Here is an 8474-nt window from a genome sequence, read left to right on the forward strand (position 1 = left end):
GCTGATCCTGCTCCAGGGGCTCTGTGCCTTGGCTGATCCTGCTCAAGTAGTGCTGTGCCTTGGCTGATCCTGTGTTCTAACCTCTACAGCCTCAGTGTGTAGGTGGGGTTTGGGATAAAGCAGAAGACACATTTTCTCTTCCTGTGGATGATAAAATGATGTTCTTCATCTTCAGTCACAGGGGGGAGTGGAGTTATGTTCTGTTTAGGTAACATTATTACATCAACTGTGTGTACGTCATGAAATGAACATGAATATACAGTATTCCTGACTATGTGTTTTATGTCATCTCCCCCACTTTCCTAGCTCAGTGTCAAGGTTTTCCTCCTCTTCGTCTGAACCAAAACAGTACCATGTGGTGAAACAGACAGGGAAACAATCACCCACAAAATACCCACAGAATATGGCTGCCTAAATATGGTTCCCAATCAGAGACAACGATAGACAGCTGCCTCTAATTGAGAACCAATCTAGGCAACCATAGACATACAATATACCTAGAAAGGAAACAGCCCCATAAACATACAAAAGCCCTAGACAAGACAAAAACACATACATCACCCATGTCACACCCTGACCTAACCAAAATAACAAGTAAAACAAAGAATACTAAGGTCAGGGTGTGAGACTCAGACTGGAAAGCTTGTCAACATTCATTCATTATCAATATGAGAACAAACAAATGATTGTGTCTGAGTGCCTGTGTGTATGTATGTGCACACGTGTGTATGTGTGTGTCTGCGAGTGTGCATGGATGAGGGTTTGTGTGAGATCAGGATTAGTGAGTTCTGAATAGGAGAACAAAAAAGTTTTTGTTGGTGAGAGAGAGAAACCCTATGGGTGTTTCAGTGGGAGGCTAGAGGGGAGAAACCGTGTGTGTGTGTGTGTGTGTGTGTGTGCGTGTGTGTGTGTGTGTGTGTGAGAGAGAGAGAGAGAGAGAGAGAGAGAGAGAGAGAGAGAGAGAGAGAGAGAGAGAGAGAGAGAGAGAGAGAGAGAGAGAGAGAGAGAGAGAGAGAGAGAGAGAGAGAGAGAGAGAGAGAGAGAGAGAGAGAGAGAGAGAGAGAGAGAGAGAGAGAGAGAGAGAGAGAGAGAGAGAGAGAGAGAGAGAGAGAGAGAGAGACAGATGATGTGTATGTTCAGTATAAGTGTGTGGACACAAACATAACTTCCTTAGTGTCGTGAGTGTGTTTATGTGTGTGTGCGTGTCGGTGCAAATGTGTGAGTGTGTGTGTGTACGCATTTGTGAGTGTGTGTGTGAATAGAGGAATTACATTGTAACCAGAAGCTGTCAGACACTCCTCTCTTAAGGCACTGGGCTCATTAGAGTGTCTGTCGGCATTACGTTACATTGTTAAATCCCAAATCCCAAATCCCATTTCAATCCTGCCTGACACTACACAGGGATTTACAGTTGATTGATTCAACCATGGGAAAAGAGGAATGGGAATGTGTAGGAAATCCATGACAATCCATGGGAATATGTGGGAGATTCATATGATTTGAAGATTGCATGGGGAGCAACCTTGTTGATTGGCAATGCTAGACAGCAGTGAGATTTCACTGGATCTGGGGAGAGGACAGGAGAGAAGAAGAGTGGAGAGTAGAGTAGAGAAAAGTAGAGAGGGGTAGAGGAGATGAGAGTAGGGTAGAGGAGAGGAGAGTAGGGTAGAGGAGAGGAGTCGAGTCTACAGGGAGTAGTCCTGCATGGCTTATTTGGTAGAGCATGGAGCTTGCATCTCCAGGACTGTGAGATTGATTCCTAGGGCTACCCGCTTTGGATAAAAGCGTCTGAGGGCCTCCCGGGTGGTGCAGTGGTCTAGGGAACTGCATCGCAGTGCTAGCTGTGCCATCAGAGACTCTGGGTTTGCTCTGTTGCAGCCGGACGTGATCGGGATGTCCGTGGGGCGACGCACAATTGGCCTAGCGTCGTCCGGGTTAGGGAGGGTTTGGCCAGTAGGGATATCCTTGCCTCATCTTGCACTAGCGACTCCTGTGGCGAGCTGGGCGCAGTGCACGCTAACCAGGTCGCCAGGTGCACGGTGTTTCCTCCGACACATTGGTGCGGCTGGCTTCCGGGTTGGATGCGTGCTTTTTTAAGAAGCAGTGCGGCTTGGTTGGGTTGTGTTTCGGAGGACGCATGGCTTTCGACCTTCATCTCTCCAGAGCCCGTACGGGAGTTGTAGCGATGAGACAAGATAGTAACTACTAACAATTGGATACCACGAAATTGGGGAGAAAAGGGGGTAAAATGAAACAATAAAAGCGTCTGCTAAATGGCTTACACCGAGTATACAAAATATTAAGAACACCTGCTCTTTCCATGACATAGACTATCCAGGTGAAAGCTATGATCCCTTATTGATAACACTTCAATCGGTGTAGATGAAGGGGAGGAGACAAGTTAAAGAAGGATTTTCAAGCCTTGAGACAATGGATTGTGTATGTGTATGTGAGACAACTTGACACAACTGTGGGAAGCATTGGAGTAAACATGTGCCAGCATCCCTGTGGAATGCTTTCTATACCTTGTAGAGTCCATGCCCCGCCCTCGAGGGCGGGAAGGTGTTCAATATTAGGAAGGTGTTCCTATTTTTTGGTATACTCAGTGTATACAGTATTTAAGCAATAAGGCCCACGGGTTGTGTTATATGACCAATATACTAAAGCTAAGGGCTGTTCTTACACATTAATCAACGCGGATTGCCTGTATAATACGCCCTTAGTCGTGGTATATTGGCCATATACCACAAACCCCTGAGGTGCCTTATTGCTATTATAAACTGGTTACCAATGTAATTAGAACAAGAACAAATCATTGTTTTGTTATACCCATGGTATACGATCTGATATACCATGGCTTTCAACCAATCAGGATTCAGAGCTCGAACCATGCAGTTTCTAATATATTATTATATTGCCTACTGGGGAGTGGAGAGAGCCAGGAGCACAGTGTTGGGGAAGCTACTCTGAAAATATAGTTTACCAAGCTACCAATTACTTCTCACTGGAAGAAGTTAATCTACACTAAAGTGACGCTTAAGAAAAATCTAGTTAATTTAACTGAATTTACTTGGATAAATTATCGTATATAAATCTTAAATGTCATATATATAACATTTCAGAACAACTTGGTTGCAAATGGGTCTTCCAAATGGACAATGACCTCAAGCATACTTCCATAGTTGTGGCAAAATGGCTTAAGGACAACAAAGTCAAGGTATTGGAGTTGCCATCACAAAGCCTTGACCTCAATCATATAGAAAACTTTGTGGGCAGAACTGAAAAAGTGTGTGCGAGCAAGGAGGCCTACAAACCTGACTCAGTTACACCAGCTCTGTCAGGAGGAATGGGCCAAAATTCATCCAACTTATTGTGGGAAGCTTGTGGAAGGCTACCTGAAACGTTTGACCCAAGTTAAACTATTTAAAGGCAATGCTACCAAATACTAATGGAGTGTATGTGAACTTCTGACCCACTGGGAATTTGATGAAAGAAATAAAAGCTGAAATAAATCAAACTTTTTTCTTTCTATTTCTCAGATTTCTATAATTAGCTTAATCAGCTCTCATACAGACATCTATTCGCTTATGGTACCCAGTTGACTACGTCAGAACACAACACGGAGGCGGGGAATCTTCAGCACACACACACCAATAATTCCTGTCTCCAACTCCCATAATGTATATAATAAACTTGGTATATTATGTAATCTGCATTTCAATTTTATACAGGCTGAATCAATATGAAAGCGTCATCCTATTTTAGATTCCTCACAGGGGGCACCAATATGTCGTGTCTTTGGCTATGCCGGATTAAGTGATATGACATGCTGTTCTATAAATGTAATTAACTAGAAAGTCGGGGCACCACAAAATAATATTTATAGAGCAGTTATCTTCCGAATAAACTCTTAAAGACCTAGTAATATTTTAAATCAATAGCAGTCAATATTATTCGTCACCTTATTTCAGTCTCATCTGAAAGTTGTAAATTCTTGGTTATCTTCACGAACCCTGGCTAACAAGGTGAATCAGCAATACAAAATTGGGTTTAACTTCTTCGGGATAAGGGGCAGCATTTTCACTTTTGGATAAATAGCGTACCCAAATTCAACTGCCTGCTACTCAGATATGCATATTATTAGTAGATTTGGATGGAGAACACTCTGAAGTTTCTAAAACTGTTTGAATCATGTCTGTGAGTATAACAGAACTTATGTAGCAGGCAAAACCCTGAGGACAAACCATTCAGATTTTTTTTGAGTTCACTGTCTTTTCAATGGGTTTCATTGGGAAACCAGATTTCTAAGGGACTTGTTTGCAGTTCCTACCGCTTCCACTGGATGTCACCAGTCTTTAGAAATTAGTTGAGGTTTTTCCTTTGTGTAATGAAGAAGTACGGCCATCTTGAATGAGAGTCACTTGAAGTGTTTTCTTTTCTTTTTGTATTGAACACAGATCATCCCGTCTTCAATTTATCGATTATTTATGTTTAAAAATACCTAAAGTTGTATGACAAAAGTAGTTTGAAATGTTTTGGCAAAGTTTAGAGGTAACTTTTGAGATATTTTGTGGTGACGTTGGTCAAGTTGGAACCAGTGTTTTTCAGGATCAAACGCGCCAAATAAATGGACATTTTGGATATATATGGACTGAATTAATCGAACAAAAGGACCATTTGTGATGTTTATGGGACATATTGGAGTGCCAACAAAAGAAGCTCGTCAAAGGTAAGGCATGTTTTATATTTTATTTCTGCGTTTGGTGTTGCGCCTGCAGGGTTGAAATATGCTACTCTCTCTTTGTTTACTGTTGTGCTATCATCAGATAATAGCATCTTATGCTTTCGCCGAAAAGCCTTTTTGAAATCTGACATGTTGGCTGGATTCACAACGAGTGTAGCTTTAATATGGTATCTTACATGTGTGATTTAATGAAAGTTGGATTTTTAGTATTTTATTTGAATTTGGAGCTCTGCATTTTCCCTGGCTATTGGCCAGGTGGGATGATTGCGTCCCACCTATCCCAGAGAAGTTAATTATTTATTTACTAAATACCTAACTAATCAGACAGAATTACATATACACAGAATGAATCATACCTTGATTACAAATTATGTCATAAAGGAAAACGTCCCTAGCGGGTGGAACAGATATGACAGCTTGTTACACAAATGAAAAGGGACTGGGTTTGAGTGAAGGAGCGGGAAGACTGAGGAACAAAGGCGAAGCTGTGCTATCGTAAATACAGTATCTTATGCATTCTAAATTACCGCCCATTTGGAAAAGGAAAATGCAATAAATATTTACTCTGAGCTGCGCTTCAATAGGTTGGTGGTAGATGGAAGGCCGTGTTGCCCAACAGAGTCCTGTGTCCTTTGAAGAGTGCCTCTGGTGGTGAACGGGATACGTTATCGTGTCATCATTGTGTGGTAGATGGGACACTCTGTCCGTCCTTTCCTAGCCCATGTTTACAGTGGACGCTGCTAACTCAACGGCTAGGAGGTATTACTTCTGTAGCGAATAAGAGTTCAAAGTTCATACCATTCGCAACCAAAGCTCATGCTGGGGTTGGCTTCGTTCTGTAGTTATTATCTGAACCCTTCTGACATCGGATCGTCATCCTAATGTACCCGGAACAGGAGGTTACATTTTTGTCAAGGCTTTATATAGTGGAGGGAGAGAAGGGAAGTTTCATAGTTTATAACCCATGTCTCTTCACAGGGGCAGGCCACTGATTGAGCAGAGCTCTAAATTTATGAAAACCCAAATCTCTCATTTGGAAGCTAAAATTGCATTTAATCTTTTCACAAATAGTGTCATATTTAAACTTTTAAATAGCACAACAATTTCATGTGATCCTGATAACTAGAATGTGTAGACTTTCCCAGATACAGTTTATGTCGTCCTGTCATCAGTCATAATGTCTCAGATGACAACCGAACTGACATCATATTCATTAAGTACCAACGCATATTTTCTGTTCCTGTTTTTGAGCAGGAAGCTTCCCACTCGACAGAGAGAATGTTATGCTCTTGGAATTATGACCCTGTTTCCTTCGTTGAGAGATCATTTCCCCCCAAAGACTATGTAAATACTGGCAGATCATGCTTGCTTTAATATTTTGACATTTGTTCTGTGGACTGAAAGGGGCATCAAACAGTCATAGAATGAAGTCTAAAAATAATTACCATTTGACCAGCATGTTGGTGACCTTTTCCCATATCTAAATCAAATCAAATTATATTTGCACATTGCGCCAAATACAACAGACCTTACAGTGAAATGCTTACTTACAAGCCCTTAACCAACAAAGTAAGAATAAGAAATAAAAGTAACAAATAATTAAAGAGCAGCAGTAAAATAACAATAGTGAGGCAATATACAGGGGGTACCGGTGCAGAGTCAATATGCGGGGTCACCGGTTAGTCGAGGTAATTGAGGTAGTATGTACATGTACGTCTAGTTATTAAAGTGTCTATGCATAGATAATAACAGAGTAGCAGCAGCATAAAAGACGGACGGACGGGGCAATAAAAATAGTCTGGGTAGCCATTTGATTAGACATTCAGGAGTCTTATGGCTTGGGGGTAGAAGCTGTTTAGACTTGGCGCTCCAGTACCGCTTGCCTGGCGGTAGCAGAGAGAACAGTCTATGACTACAGTGGCTGGAGTCTTACACAATTTTTAGGGCCTTCCTCTGACACTGCGTGGTATAAACGTCCTGGATGGCAGGGAGCTTGGCCCCAGTGATGTACTGGGCCGTATGCACTACCCTCTGATATTTTGTCGGAGGCCGAGCAGTTACCATACCAGGCAGTGATGCAAACAGTCATGACTCTTTCAATGGTGCAGCTGTAGAACATTTTGAGGATCTGACCCATGCCAAATATTTTCAGTCTCCTGAGAGGGAATAGGTTTTGTTATGCCATCTTCATGACTGTCTTGGTGTGCATGGACCATGTTATTTTGTTGGGGATGTGAACACCAAGGAACTTGAAGCTCTCAACCTGCTCCACTGCAGCCCTGTCGATTAGAATGGGGGCATGCTCGGTCCTCCTTTTCCTATAGTCCACAATCATCTCCTTTCTTTTGATCACGTTGAGGGAGATCTTGTTGTCCTGGCTCCACGCGGCCAGGTCTCTGACCTCCTCCCTATAGGCTGTCTCGTTGTGATCAGGCCTACCACTGTTGTGTCATCGGCAAACTTAATGATGGGGTTGGAGTTGTGCCTGGCCATGCGGTCATGAGTGAACAGGGAATACAGGAAGGGACTGAGCACGCACCCCTGAGGGGCCCCCGTGTTGAGGATCAGCGTGGCGGACGTGTTGTTACCTACCCTCACCACCTGGGGGCGGCCCGGAACACTTTTATGATCCTGACACGGGCAAAGGATATCGGAATTATTGCCTGAAGACGGTATCAAGGAAGACCTCACGTCGACTCTTCAAGAGAGTATTTCACCCCAGTGGACTTTGTTGTAGGTGAATCAGGACCTTTTGCTGATGTTCGACGATGAAACATCCTCTAAGCTCCTTGAAAAGTGGGACACTGTCTTGAAGCCTAAAGTCATGAAACTGGCAAAATCCCTGACCACCACCACCGATATGCATTGCCTCCTGAAGTCTGCAGAAAAACTGCCAGAGAATGACAGCGAAAGTTGATTATCTCGTGGGTAGTGCAATGTTTCTAACTCAGCAATATTGTTTTATGTGATTTGCGGTGTTTGCCTTTTCTTGCCCTCAGACTGGGACAATGATATCTACTCCCTGCTGCTGCTGCTTCATCTCATCCCACAACCAGCAGGAGGGAAGAGGATCAAGATCAGTGCCAGTAAGTGACTTAAAAAGAGTGACTTAAAAAAAATCCTTTGTGTGTTGCAGTCATGCTGCAGCATTGAAGACCATCTTGCTAGGAGCCATGGTCGACAGACGTACCTCCTTGCCGTCGGTAGAATACAGAGAAAGATTGACAACTACTACATCGTGGTGGACAAGAGGCTTGTTCCCTGCCAGGCAACTAGTGATCTGTGTGCGTTTGATGAACTGTTCAAAGCCCACTTTTTTCTTTAACCTGAGGTATGATGATGCTCTTGTCAACTTCTACACATTTGTGCAGACAACCTTCTACAACATTGATGTAGGCAAAACAAGAGACGCCCCTAGCGTGATAGAGTTGAGGACAAAACTTCTTAACTAGATACATGTATGTTACTGTGGACAGAAACAGCCAGTCATTGATATCTCATTTGAGAATAGAGCCTAGCTTCTATCCCTCCACCAAGATTAGATTAGTCTGTGCTCAAGATGGTTGTAGATGGCAGTTTTCAACATACTCAGGTTTCAGAAAACAGTTGAATATTATTCATAAGGATGTTGGTCAAGTAGTTGATGCATTAAGCTTAGAAGGGCCCGGTCATGTTGCTGATTCTCCAGTCCAGTCAGAACCTCCATAAATGGGTGGTGACGTTGGTGTCC

The 8474-nt window shown here is 42.9% G+C and overlaps 1 pseudogene; it reads left to right on the forward strand.

Annotated features, from left to right (window-relative positions):
* The first annotated feature begins 1893 nt into the window (after window positions 1-1893).
* Window positions 1894-8196, forward strand: LOC149971305 (uncharacterized; annotated as a pseudogene).
* The last annotated feature ends 278 nt before the right edge of the window (window positions 8197-8474 follow it).

The sequence above is a fragment of the Oncorhynchus mykiss genome, chromosome 27 (assembly GCF_057628025.1).
Source record: "Oncorhynchus mykiss isolate SJ-2025 chromosome 27, ASM5762802v1, whole genome shotgun sequence".
In the NCBI taxonomy this organism is placed as follows: domain Eukaryota; kingdom Metazoa; phylum Chordata; class Actinopteri; order Salmoniformes; family Salmonidae; genus Oncorhynchus; species Oncorhynchus mykiss.